Genomic DNA, 15,245 nt, shown 5'->3' on the forward strand with positions numbered 1-15,245 from the left:
AATTTGCTTGCACAATCTGTATCTGAATATAACCGTGCTCTGAGGCGGAGTAGTACTTCAGTCATTGAAGCTAAAAACTCCAGTAGTCGCTTTGACGCTCCCTCATGTCGTATGTGCTGCAATGCGTTTGGTCCTCAAGAATACACCTCTCCTTTGCTGCAAAAAACAGGATTTTCCTTTGAAACTAGACAGTCTGGTCCAACAAGGACCATGCAGAAAGGTGTTGTCTACCCAACGGAAGCACCTGACATACAGACCTCCAGTGACGTTCAGTGTTTATTACATACACTACCTCATGCTTACTGCACCTACCGTCGTCACAGTGATTCTGTAGTTGACTCTGCTTCAACTGTTCACTCACTTCCAGGATCCTTTCCAACAGAGCAAACAGAGGAAGACATTCAGAAGAACCAGGAGCTAGCAGATAGGGCTAGTTTGAAGGCAACAAACCAGTTGTTAAGTTCCTCCGAGGGAATGATCAGTCAACTCCAATACAACAAGCATTCCCTAAAACCATCATTGCTGCTGCCTAAAAATCAGTTTAGGCCAGGTTGTCATTGCTTAGACAAAGAGTCAACAAAGCATGTGGTTACGTCATCACTACTTAGAGAAAGCAGGACTTGTGGAAGAACTATGGACCTGCCTTGGCTGCACGAGTCCCTACATTTCATAATTGGCCAGAAGACTAGTTCTTCCAGGTTAGCAAACTATCCCTGGAAAAATCTGTGTTGCTCTTGCTTTGTAAGGGAAGCCATTACTGAAGACACCAAAACAAATTCAAGTTTCCATGACAGAAGTGGAGTGGAAAACCTGTTGAACGAAGAGCCCTCGTTGGTGCCTCCAGTGGAACTTTGCAACAGGATTCCTTCAGCTGTTGAAAACAACACCTGTGATGGGGTAGGTTTGAGAACTTCCTAACTCCTCGTAGTGCTACCAGAGGGGAAGACTCCTGTCCTTGTTCCTTCATTTCATATCCGAAATTGATGGGATACCTTCTTCCCATTCTTACCTATTGTTTTGTCCTTAACCTACCTCAATGGATGTACCTTCGACCCAGTGTCCTGCATGTAAATTGAACTGTTGTACACAAATAGCAATACATATCAATATAATTGCCAGTGAATGTGTTCCTTGGAAGGTGCGGGGACTTATGAAGGAAACCATAATATGACGATGGAGATTAGAAACGTGTCTTTTGGAGGTTAGACAACTGTCCAGGCTCCCAAACTAAGACTCCTTTTAAATGCATGAGTATTGTGTACTGTATCTCCAGTATTTGGTAGTAACATAATCCATGGTAGTAACCTAATCCTTGGTTTTCATCCATCAGTTAAGGTCTTCAGCAAAGAAAAGTATCACATTAAGCAGTACATTTTTTTCCGGAGAGTCTGCATCCCTCCTCGTCGACATACATGTAGTCCTTTCAAAATATTTGATTCTCGTAGTGAAATCATACAATTCAAAAGCAACAAATATTGTAATGTTTGTATAGTCGAGATGTATACATCATGTTGACCGGTTCCAATGGAATAATAGTTTTAGATGACTAATGACTTTATTTCATTATAATAAGTATTTTGGCAATACATGCAAAAATATTTATTTTAAACCAAAATCTATCATTTAACCCCTTCGACGCTCATGACGAGCTGGGCTCGTCATGGCGTAGCCTCCTCGCACGCTCATGACGAGCCCAGCTCGTCACGTAAAGTGCGCTTTTTAAAAACCCAGCGTACGGGCGGAATTCCGCCCGCACGCATGCGGTTAATAAGAGTAACTAGGGTATATAGCAAACAAAAAACTACTACCATGTATAAAATTAAAGAAACTTCTGTAAACAACATTTGAAAATGATATTGTAATAGATTGTAAACATGTGTAGTCATACCTGCAGTATACAATCATTCAGTACATGAACATTTAATACTAATACATTTACTGGAGATTATGGGCTTTTCAGAAATTATACAGGGGGACCCATATAACAAGTAATTGCATCATTTCTGTAGGGTACTAGTTTGAAATTTAAGTTATTGACCGCTTTATATATGGAAAATCATAACAAGTTCCACGCTCTATTGTAGTTCAAGAGTTCTCCAGTTTGCTACTATACTTGTAACATTTTAGTCAGTCCCATTGAGGAGCTTCTGATTTGTTTTACTCCTGGAATACCATGTTGGTATAGTCAAAATGTTGGTGTAGTCACATTTTTAACAATAGCAACTGGGTGCTGTGTTTCTCATTGGACTCTGCGGATCAGTCTAATCCATCTTTGTGTGCCTCCCTAGCTAATGAGAATGCTTAGGCATGCTCTGATGATGTAGTTAGGTTGCCCTTAGAAGAATACAATCACAATTGAGTGGTTTAAAACAGTGTCAGAACCCAACTTCCTTACACTCCTGGTCTTTTGCGGTCTAAATCTCCCGAATTCCTCGTGGAATAGTACAAAAGATGCACCTAAAGTCCAAGCCAACACATGCTAATTAGCATCATGGATTTAGAACAAAGATCTTATCTGAAAATAAATACTAAAGAACCATGGCATTTTGGTACTTGAGTAAGACATACTACAGCTGCTAGTAGGGCTCATTTATCATTAGCTAGGCAGGCACACATAAAGTTTCATTTTTGCCGTGAAGCTGATAATCCATGCAATGATCCTGTTTTCAGCAAACAGGGCATTCCTATCCTTATTCGGGTCAGCTGTTATTTTCCCTGACAAGCTATAGCGGTTTATGGGATATTCACAATATAACTCCGCATTACAAAGGTAATTGGTTTCGCCAGCAATATGGGTTAAGACCTCACTTTTATACTAGAGTCTTAGGACCAGATGCATAACAGATTTTTGCTTGCAGAAGTGGGTTTTAGACCCGTTTGTGCATGCAAAAAACCTGTGGGCCATGTACTAACCCTATTTTGCGAGTTGCTAATTAAATAGCGACTCGCAAAATAGGGTTAGCAACTCGTTATTCAGAAGGGGCGTTCCGAGGTCGCCACTTCCTAATAGCGAGTCTGACCCCTATGTAATAATGTTTTGTGACCGCAATTGCAGTCGGGAAACACTCACAGATTACCACCCTCTTCAAGAGGGTGGTAAACCATTCGCAAACGGGAAGAGGTCCCCAGGGTTCCCTTTCCCTTTGTGAATGGGTGCACAAACATTTTTTCAGGGAAGGCAGTGGTCCAGCCCTTAAAAAATGAAACAAAAACGTTTCATATTTTTTTAATGCATCCCGTTTTCCTTTAAGGAAAATGGGCTGCATTAAAAAACAAAAATACTTTATTTAAAAGTAGGTGCCTGCAAGGGATTTAGTTTCGCAGTTCTTATTCTTAGTGTATCGTTCGCAGAATTACTTGGTGGTTCAATCCAAATTGGTCCTGAACCTTAGGACAATCAATACATTTGTCTAATTAACAAATATTGATACTCAATAAACGGAAAAAATATTTCAAAGAAACACAGGAATATATTTTTTTCAAGAATAATAAACTTTTTATATAGGTAAAAAAACAGAGGGTACTGGTAACGTAAATTAATATAGCAAAACACCAGGAAGGAGAAATAAACTAATTGACCTGCAGTTCATGGATATATACATCTATTCCATGGTTATTAAAGTAACAGGTCTAAAATGCAGAGTACAGTTACTAGTAAACAAAATGATTAGGAAATAGAAGGAGTCGACGTTTCGGTCTGACGTGGCGTCTATCCGTCAGGACATCATCAGGACGTTCAGTCAATTTGCATGTCAAAAAGACCCTTTTCGACGGTCATTAATAGTAGGACCCAAATGAGTCGTGAAGTAAAAACTGATTCACCAAAAGCAAGACTTCACTGTTGTAAGCGCCACTCTATTTACAATGTTGGAGAACCTCACTTTACATGTAAGGTCTAGGAAGGAGTTTGCTGAATAACTTGTGATAAGTTGGGTCTCATTCCCCCCAGATAGTAAATAGAGTGACACAACAGTGAAGTCTTGTTTTTGGTGAATCAGTCTCCACTTCACGACTCATGTGGGTCCTACTAATAATGGACCGTCAAACGGTCTTTTTGACATGCAAATTGACTGCATGTCCTGATGATGGTCTGACGGATAGACGCCACAACAGACCGAAACGTCGACTCCATCTATTTCCTAATCATTTTGTTTACTAGTAACTGTACTCTGCATTTTAGACATGTTACTTTAATAAACATGGAATAGATTTATATATCCATGGACAGCAGGTCAATTTGTTTATTCCTCCTTCATGGTGTTTTGCTGTATTAATTTACGTTATCAGTACCCCTCTGGTTTTTTACCTATATAAAAACGTTGTTATTCATGAAAAAAGATATCCCTGTGTTTCTTTGAAATAATAATTTTTATTGAGTATCAATATTCGTTAATTAGACAAATGTTTTGATTGTTTTATGGTTCAGGACCAATTTGGATTGAACCACCAAGTAATTCTGTGTACAATACACTAAGAATAAGAATTGCGAAACTAATTCCCTTGCAGGCACCTGTTACTTATTATTCAACTGCCCAAGCCTCCAAGGGTATATTGGGTTTCCCCACGTCCTTGCTCTTTATTTAAAAGCAGTCCCAAACATGGAGGTCAGCTGACCCCAGCAGGCCACCATCCCTGGGAGTGCCAGCAGTCCCAAACATGGAGGTCAGCTGACCCCAGCAGGCCACCATCCCTGGGAGTGCCAGCCATTCCCAATGGGGTTACAAATTGCGACTGCCTCATTAATATTCATTGGGCATGCAAATTGCGACCCCACTGGGAATCACAGTGTCTCAGACACTGTTACATTGGCAATTGCGACCCACAATTTGCGACTCGCAGTTGCCAATGGTCGTACATCTGGCCCTTAATGCATGATCTGAATCTGAAAGCTTTTTGCAGTTTGGTAAAGAAAATGTTGCACATGTATTTTTGCATTAGCTAAAAAAGCCCACAGGAAGAGATTTAGAGATTTCTGATTTTTTTAAAAAGCTACAATAATAGAAAGTAGTGTCAAAGTGGAAAACGCAATGCCTGGGTACGGGCCACTCTTTATGCTCTTTAATTGGTTAGAATAAGTACAAGTACAGATCATTCTTAAACCATTTGTGACTGAAAAACAATCCTTGCACTCAATCTACCCCAGAGGATTCTGTTCTTGACCAGGCAAGTGCACTATGGACCCTTGATACCCTCTGACACTCTGTGATTCATCCATAGAATATTTTACTTGTACCCAAGCAATGGACCAACTGACAGCCTACATTAACCAAAGCCTCCAATTCGAAGACCCTTGTATGCTGAAGTGCTTCTTGGTCACACCCCTCATGTAAAAGTCCTTCTTTAACTCTGCAGACCCTTGTAGCAGCTGCCATATTGCAGGCTTTACTTCCATATCTAAAATATTTGAAAAAGTGATTTGTTTCCACCTTCAACCCGGTGTTTCTGTCCGCCGCAGTGCAGTCCCCCCGCCATTGTAATATGGCGGGGGTAAAATTGGTGGCGGACGGGCACAGATGGCGGATGGATCCGTCCGCCATCCTAATTGGCCCCTAAGGATATACTAATCCTCCTTGACACTTCTGTTTACTTTCAACACAGTGGCTCACAATATCCTTCTGAATTGTCTTGAGGTTTTAGTCCAGGTACTTGACCACTTTCTGCTCTGGTTTAAGCAAGGGGGAGCAGTCCACCCTGGGCTGCACGAGTTTTAAGGGGCAGCGGAACCCCATTCTTACCTGCGGTCATCGCGTGGCAGAAAATGAAGGGGCTGCCACAGCTGGCCAAAGGTCTAGCTATGCCACTGGGAGTAAGGCATTACTCCAGGTCCGTTTTCAAGGAGTCAAGACTTGGAGAGTTCACCTTCCAGTCTAGCCTTTTGACCTGTGGGGGGAGGTCCCTCAGGCATCCCGTTTTTTTACCCCTCCTTATCAAAATTTGTGATAAACCATTACCTACTTCATTCGCTTATTCGGTCTCTAATTCCAGTCCTAAACGGATGACATTCAACTTTACCTTGAAGTCACAGGAACTGAAAACCAGTTCACTAATGTCTCCCATGGGCTTAAAGCTATAGAAGCATTGATGTAGCAAAACAGCCTTAATCTCAATGGCTCCAAGATTGAAATTATGGTCCTTTAGGCCTCGCTACTGCTTGAGAAAAATCAACCTACTCTGCCCCACTGGCATTTAGGGAGACGGCACCTTTGTGAGAACCGGTTCTAGAAATGTGAACACCTATTTGAGTGCTGATAGTCTGCCTTAATTCACAGATTGGAACTATGGGCAAGTGAGCCTTTTACCAAATCAAGCTGTTCAAGAAAACACTACCTTTCATCACCAAACGTGTCAGATCCTCCTAGTGAACTACCTTGTGTACATCAGCTTACATCCTACCAGATGGGTAGAATTAATTGTGCCTAGAATGCTGGTGTTCTCCTCATCCATGGCCTGAGTAAAAACGAAACAAAGAAGTCACTTGCCACCACAAAGAAAAAACTCTATTGGTTCCCAGTCAAAGACAGGAAACCTTTCAAACCCACTATCTGACATTCAAATGGCTCAGTGGTTCTGCACCCCCTACCTTAAAACATATTAAACAATACACCCTTTCCTAGCCCCTAAACTCCAACATGCATAACTCCCTATGCATTCCCATGTCCAATGGCAAATCCAGAGGTCTCTTGTAAGTAGCTGCCTGTCCCCACTAATCCCCACACCTGTGCAACGCAAACAACCTGCTCACTTTCAGGAAACTGCTGGAAACACATCTCTTCAAGAACATGTTCCACTCTTTCTTGCACCCTTCTCTTTTCTCTCTGCCCTTAGAAGCAATTCTGGTATTCGGTGCACACTATATAAATCCATGTAAATAAAATAAATATTCAGTGACCGTGCAGCTTGCATTGCTCTTGTGTGGGCACGCCACCTGCAAAATCGTATGCAGTGGTGTGGCCAGGAGTATAGGGTGGTACTTGGGCAGGCACAGCTGTCTTTCCTAAATGGCTGTAGTGACTTTTCTGAACACCCTACTCCTACACTGTGCGAGGTGGGACCTGAAGAAGAAAGGCTGCAATGTACTTTAGATAAAAACAAACCATCCTGAGTGCATTGTGGTGTCGTATTTACCAAAGCCTCCATCAATCTGGGTGTGTACCTGGCTAGGTAATAAAGGACCTCCCCAAGCAATTGAATGCCATTTATTTCTACCACTGATAAGCAAGTAGAAATAATGAACTCCAGTATTCAATTCAATGAAACTTTATTCGGTTGTGCAAAAGTGTGCATAAACTAGAAACAATACAATGTTTACGAAACCTCATTTCCCATATCATGGAGCAAATCACGACATAATGCATAAAATGTAAGTAAAAGTCGAGGACAGAGCTATAGTACGGAATCAGTTATCCAGCAAACTACTAAAAATAAAAAGGTGCTTCAGTACTCTTTCCATCCCTTTATGGTTATGGGAGACAATGAACACAAAATAATTGAGCGTCCATCAGATACTTGTAGGTGTAAAAAGGGCCAAACTGGCTTCTGCCAGCCTAACCAACACTCTGGTTCAATCTGTGTATATAGGACCCGAGGAACTGGAGTTGCACATCTGTGATTGAGCAGAATCCCGATCATGGATGAGAAAATTCACTGCCAATATTAGGCATCGATGCTACGTCTGCCAGCAATATTCTGTTCTACATCCTGTGCATTAAATGATCATGGCTGTCATGGGCTCTGTTGCAAGCAAGGAAAATAGCTTTATTAACTCGTGTTCACATAGTAAAATACAGCAATGATCAGGGTTCAGTGGGTCCCTCCGGGTTCTGGGCCCTGGTTCTACTGCAACTGCAGTTTCAAAAACTTAGCCTAGCATCAGACTGGCGCGGAAAATAGGCCAGGGCACGCTGGTGGGCGATACAAATAAAAAGTGGTGGGGTCGGCGGAGGGAGCATGGAAGGGCTATGAGAGTAGCGTGGAAGTGGACCGCAAGGGGGTTCAAAATAAATTAATAAAAGACTTACCTGATGCTCCCAGCCACCTCACGCCTTGGTGCTCCTTTGCTCTCCTGCTCCCAGCAGTCTCTGGGACACATCACAGACTTCCAATCCAGACGCTGCGCTCATGCTATACTTAGCATGAGATCAGTGTGGGGATTGGCCCGAGCAGGCTGGTTGGTTTGATCTTGGCTCAGGTACAGGGAGTCTGTGGTCTTTCTCCACCCAGCTGTGTTGGAGAAACCGAAGTAAGTATTTCTGTTTGGGCGGCCTAAGACAACCGGCCAAACAGATGAGCACATTTGTAGCAATGAGTACCACTCCTCCTCCTAGTGTCAATCAGAATGGCCCGCCCCGCCCTTGAATCAGCATACCGGGCAAAGCAAGGAAAAATAAAATTATACTCTTTTATTATCACTTTGTTTTTCCTTTATTCACTGCTCAGAAAGCCGTAGGGCGGCTCTCCTCTGCCTTAATAGAGGAGCCGCGGCTGCCAGACCACCAAAATAAATGGCCCACATTTACGAACTGAGTAGTAAAAAAGTGCAACAAGTTTTAAATTGGGCAAGTGTTGCATTCTTTAGACGTGCTGGATGGGTGATCTCTAAGGCATGGGGAACCACATGTATTTGTTATTGCTGAGGCCAATGTGTGCAGTGGATCTCCAGAAAGAAATCCATGTGAAATTAACTATGTTCCTTCCCCATCAAAATTATAAAAACCTGGACACATCCCTGCTCTTCTGCCCACAAAGTGTGACTGGTCCATCTAGAAACCCTGCAGAGTGCTGCTTACTACTGCCGCCTAGTCTTTATTTAAAGATGTTTATAAAACTGGCTTCACAAAGCACGAGATGTCGCAAACACTGACCTGTCCGACTGGTCCATTTACTCCTCCAAATATCCCTATTGGCCAGTCCAACCTTGGCTCCGCCTTCACCAGTCCAACCTTGGCTCCGCCTTCACCAGTCCAACCCTGGCTCTGCCTTCAACAGTCCAACCTTGGCTCCGCCTTCACCAGTCCAACCCTCGCTCCGCCTTCAACGTAAATCGTGAAACTGAAAATGTATTGTTTACATTCTTATTGCCATTTTCTCAGCAAAGAAGTGTACAGAGGTGCATCGCCATGCAGTGGCATGCCGTGCAAATCTCGTCACCTATTCGACTCCTTATACAGGAAACGCTGGCAAATAAATTAATTCGGTGATTTAATATTTTCCTTGGCATTTGCACACTTGTTAACATAAAGCTTTGGTTTTCTAAATGAAAAGGCATTATCCGTTTCCATTTACGAGTCACAGGGGCCAGAAAGAAAACCAATATCTCCCTTCCATCCTCGTTAGTGTAAATACATCGACCCGCTCTGACCTGGAGGGCAGAGTACATTTCCATAATGCAGTTAAGGTTTTTGCGTCTGCGGAATATAATGATGCAATCCCTGATGCGTTCGTGGAATATTAATGCAAACTGCTGACCAAGAAGAATGTAAAACTGAATGAATCCATTTAATTTCATTACCTCTTCTAAGCCTCTCCTTTGCATCCTTCGAAGGGAGGTCCAGTTCTAGGAATGCATCTACTTTCAAAGTGAGCATCCGTGCTCGGTCCTACATTCTCCTCCAGACAGATGTTAGTAGAAGCATCTCCTTGGCCTGGCTTATTTCTTGGCACGCATCTGTGCTGATAATTGTGGGTGCTGCAGATAGTTTGACAATAGTTGCCTGTGCAAGCCCCTCTTTAATCGATTAGAGTGTGCCTCTTTTCCATTGCAACATTAGAACCTCCTCTCGTGCCTTTCTTTCTTCTAGTGAGACATCGGGGTTCAGCTACCACTGTTGCAATAGGATTGTGCACACACGTTCAGTTACGCATGCACAAGGCAGTGTCCCAAGGCCTTCACCTGCTATTCCTTCCATGCAGTGTCTTATTTGTAAAATAATACGTATGAGGGCCCTGACCAGGAAGCTACTGCAGCTTGCACCACCCATTGCCCCGGTCATCGCTGCCAGATGGTACCACAACAACTACTAACTATCTATCTCACCTGCAAGTGTGACAGTTCAGATTATTCCAGGGCCGCAAAGCTAAATGAATGGCTGGGGAGGCAGGTATAGTAATTTTGAATGTATATTGTATTCATAAATAGCCGTCAATCTGCTCATCTCTAAATTAGTTGAGCAGCGCCACCATGTGGCAGACTGTCGTAAGTGCAGTGTTTACAATAGATTGCTGGTGCCAAACCCTGGGAAACACCGGCTCAAATTAAGCACTGCTTCCCTGTCACAGGGTTATCTCCCTTCTCCCTCCTTTTCTTAAGTCCTGTTTTGTGTGACTAAACTAGTTCATTTCCCTACATGAGATAGTAAAATGGTTCCCTTCCCAGGGCGTTATATCCGAATCACAGTGGAATCGCCCTGCCCATGACATTTCACAAACTCCATTGTGAAACCATACCCAGACCACTTCAAAGTGGGCATCGCAGAATTGTCTCCCCCAATGAACCATTATACAACACCACAGTGAAAACCAAACTGGTGCCCTCCCTAGGCGATTCTATATATAACATAGTCCAGCTGTACCTAGCTCTTTCCACTCAGATCTCAGTAGAATGATTCCCCATAAGCCAAAGTCCACAAATACCACTGTGAGCTACTCCTCAAGTATAGAAATGAAAGGGGAAGAACTGGTTGGATATTTTATTCATAGGTTGCCCTGGCAAGATTACAAATGGTACAAAATATACTGTGTAGGGTTTTTACCCTGCTGCCCACTAATTTGTGAGCCTTATCCAATATATTGCAAGGTTTGCATTTGGGGAAAATACCTGCTGCGTTGGTGTCCACGTTTGGTAATACTTTATACTAGACAGAACTGTTGTTGCTTCAGTGCCACCACATCACTACAGAGGTTTATGCCAAATCTCATACTTTTGGTAGTGACCTAAATATTTGACTTTACAGTATACCACACCTCTTATTGCAGTCCTTTACTCTCAGAAACCTTTTAGAGGGGCATGCAAAAATTACTGGAAATTACTGGGCCCAACCGTGGTGGTTGAGGCCTTTTACTCACTAGTGGTTGTATACTGGGAATGCTCACCAGAAGCAAACACAAGATGATGATAGACCGAGTGCTGAAACTTTTCAACCACAGACCCCCATTCAAGAGATCTGGGTTTAATCCATCATTGTTTTGCTCACAATGCCACCCCAGTTTGGACCCAGCCATATACAAATCAGCCTTGACCCTGCTCCTCACAGGAACAGTCCAGCCCAAACTGCCAGGCCATCTCCTCCCTGAACCGGAAATAAAGATCCTGGGACCAGTTTCGGTATATTACCCGGCATCAGCCAGGCTAGCTCGAATCTAGTGGCACAGCGAACAAGGGTCCCACGTCTGAGCATACCCTTGGCCACTTAGGGTGAACATAAACACAACAAGATGATGGACAGAGTGCTGAAACCTTTCAACCACTCACCCGCAGTTAAGATATCTGGGTTAAATCCATCTTTCTTTGGCTCACCGGGCCATCCCAGATTGGATCCAGCCATATGCAAATCAGTCTTGACCCTGCTCCTCATGGAAACAGTCCAACCTGAACAGCCATGCCAGGCCCTCCCTGGACTGTAAGCAGACATCATGGGACCAGTTTCGGAGTATCACTCCTCGTCAGCCAGGCTAGCTTGAATCCAGTGGCACAATGATCAAGGGGGGTGAATGTTTGAAAATGTTCAGCATTCTGTCCATCATCCTTGTGTGTTGCCATAAATGCCCTAAGTGGGAAGGGTATGCCAAGACGTGAGTCCTGTGCCACTGGGTTCAAGCTAGCATGGCTGATGAGGGGTGTTACCCGAAACCGGTCCCCTGATGCTTGTTTTCCAGACTAGGGGGGGACCTGGCCTGGCTGTTTGGCCTGGACTTTTCTAGGGGAAGCGGGGTCCAGACTGATTTGCATATGGCTGGATCCAAACTGGGGTGGCATAGTGAGCAAAAAAACTATGGATTTAACCCCGATCTCTGACTGGAGGTGAATGTTTGACAATGTTCAGCATTCCGTCCATCTTTTTGTGTTGCTATAAATGCTCCCTATTAGGCCTTACTTAAGAGTCCACTCCAACTCTTAGGATGTAGCCAAAGGTGTATTTGGTGTTTCCATTACCCATAGCAGCAAGTCCCCCAGAGCCCTGTATGCATGTATAAAGTCTTACACGCTCCAGCAGAAAGGAAGTGTTCAGTGTCTCAGAGGATGCCGCAACTGTGGGCACCCGGAATGATCCAGTCTTGCTTGGTCAAGTCAAGCTGCACGTGGGAGGAGCAACAGCATCCAGTAGACGTGAGCGCCCTTGTGCAGCCAGATCCAGCAGCTATCGGAGGTGCTCTGGTGCTTCCTCCTCCAAGGTAAGTTCAGCACTCCCCACTGGGGGATGGCAGGATTGATCCTGAATCCTGTTCTGGTCCCAGTGATGAACTTACAGCATCCTCAGTCCACAGGTCAGGTTTCAGGGGCAATTCGTCAAAGCTTGATTCTGACCGTCGCACTTCAGTTAATGGGTGCCTGCCTGAACCGCACAAGTTAACTAGCCCTGCCAGCCCCTTCTGGCATACAGAGCTGCAGTGGTACTTGCACACAAGTCACCTGTCCATCCTTCATGGCAGTTCACACCACAAAGGCCCCTACTCACACCACAAAGGCCCCTACTGACATACAGGATCACCACTAGGCCTGGCAACAGTCTCTACACTGCTTGGCAGTGTTAATTTACGCAACAGCCCCTTCTGGCATACGGGGCTGCAGAAATAGTGCGGTAAGGGCTTCACGCTCCCCACGTGGTACTTCACTCACTTCTATCTTGATGGTGGCCATTTCCTAACATACATGGGTCAGCAACCTGATTCTACACATGGGCAACGGCCCACTCAGTGTAGCAGCCATCTTCACACCTCGCACTGGCAATCCTCTCAACGGGGCTTCCCACTGGCACCTCGCTGCCTCCAACTCCTCTTCTTCACTGGGCACACTGGTCCTTGCAAGCAGGCAGGTGCTAGTGCTCCAGGGCAGGTGGTCTTGGTTTCCCTGGATGATGTCTCCTCACATAGCAGGGAGACTAACCAGTCTTGGCCCTTCAGTCCTGGTCACAAGCAGAAGTCTTGCAGAGCTTCCCATCCTCACTTAGCCCGTCGGGCTGTTTGGCACATGACAGATTTTGTGGGACTCAACTTCCCCTTCTAATAGGTAATTTCCATACACCAAATGTAATTTAGGGTCTGGGTCTTTGAAGTTTTCTGTTGGTGTTCTGATGCTTTTGAAATACACACTTTTCTTCTCTCTCTTCCTTTTGAAAGGCTGTCTGTCACGTCAGACGCCATTCTGAAGTTGATAGTCCCATATCACAGGCCATGGGGCATTACTAGAATTCACACCTTCATGTGAGCAACAGTGATATATGCATTAAAAGCTTAATGTTGGACTCCAGGCCCACTCTTTGTGATTCACTTAGCCGCATCTCCTTCCTGAGAAGTGTCCAGGTCACTTCTTGTGATCTCTCACTGAATGAAAGAGCACAGTTTAAAGTGTATAGGTGTAGTCTCTCTGCAATTTATCCAGTATACTCCACCCAGCTCACAGGAATACAGCAATACACAAATTGGTCTAGGGGGATTCCTCTAATCCACATGACTTTACTAGGCAGGCCTAGGCATCCCAAAATGGAAACCGGTGTCCTCCATGTAAAGCGCCATCACAGGCACACTTGTACTCTGTGTATGTACACAGCACACACACACTGTTCAGTACTGTTACCTCCATGTATTGTGCTACCCCAGGCACAGACAAATTCAGCACACACAATCACTATGTGCTCTATTCTGTACGGTATCCTTTCTGTAATATGCCATGGTGTGCTACATGCAAACACACACTGCTAGTTCACACATTGCGTGCCTTCAGAAGCGGTCGCTCCTCACGCTGCTCCCTGGGGTATCGTAGCGCTTCACTGCCTCGCATTGCTCAGATTGATCTCTCTAATAATTCGCTCTGCTCCTGCATTCATTAGTGCCTGCTTGCTGCTAATTATCGTGTCGTAGCGCTATTTAGCGAAAGCGCGCATTTACTAGCGTTCATTTGTGCTTTGCTGCCTTTGCCTGTATTATTTTGTGCCTGATTGTGCCGGTGCCACTTCCCACTACATAGCGCCAATTAGGTTGTGCCCCAATCCAGTTTCGCTTTTGGCTTGCAGCCATTTTGGTGTTTGTTATTGTGCCTCCCTGCCCGGCTCTCCACCCCGCTCCCGCCTCCAAGCTGCTCCTCCCTCGCCCCTCCCCCTCCAATATCCATTTATGACAGATGCTTTTGCGCGCAGCGTTCACGCGCAGCGAACGCGCCCCATGCGCGCCGAAGGTGCGCCAAAGGTAAGCCCGTCTATGCCCGTCCGCGCCTGGACCGCGCCCAGCGCCAGACCCCCTGGCCCCCACAAGACCCACTCCGCCCGCCTTACATACGACGCAGCTACCCTCTCAGCACTTAACCCCGGCTGACTCCCAAACTGCTATCTAGCCGCGCCTGGACACACCCATGGACCCTTCACCTGCCACTCCTGCAGGTTCGACTGCATCAGGACCCACGCCAATTCCACAAACTACAAACAGAGCTCCGACACTAACCACCTAAAGTGCATCCTGCTCAACACCCGCTCGGTCCACAGACACTCCATTGAACTCTGGAACCTACTCGACACCACATCGCCGGATGTCGCCTTCCTTACAGAAACATGGATGAACGCCTCATCAGCACCCGACATCGCCATAGCCATCCCGGATGCCTACAAGATCATCCGAAAAGATCGCACCAACCAAACAGGAGGAGGCATCGCTATCGTCCATAAGAACACCATCCGCATCACGACCAGTTCCGACGATAACCTCACTTCCGCCGAAAACCTTCACTTCCAGATTCACACCGACCCCAAAACCACACTCAGAGGCACCCTCATCTACAGACCACCAGGACCCCGCACACAATTCAGCGAAGACATCACCGACTTCATCAGCCCACACGCCCTCCCCTCCGAGAACTACATTCTACTGGGAGACATCAACTTCCACCTGGAAAAGAAAAACGACAGCAACACCACCACACTCTTAGACAACCTGGCCAATCTCGGACTCAAACAACTTGTCGACACCCCCACCCACCTTGCCGGACACACGCTCGACCCTATCTTCACCTCCAGCAAGCACATCTCCTTCGATCACACCAC

At 45.2% G+C, this 15,245-nt stretch overlaps 1 protein-coding gene across 1 annotated transcript in view; it reads left to right on the top strand.

The window, feature by feature from the left end:
- The window catches only part of WNK2 (WNK lysine deficient protein kinase 2), a 581,173-nt gene that overhangs the window by 288,787 nt on the left and 277,141 nt on the right, over positions 1 to 15,245 (top strand). The window lies entirely within an intron of this gene.

Source organism: Lissotriton helveticus, chromosome 9, assembly GCF_964261635.1.
Source record: "Lissotriton helveticus chromosome 9, aLisHel1.1, whole genome shotgun sequence".
NCBI lineage: Eukaryota > Metazoa > Chordata > Amphibia > Caudata > Salamandridae > Lissotriton > Lissotriton helveticus.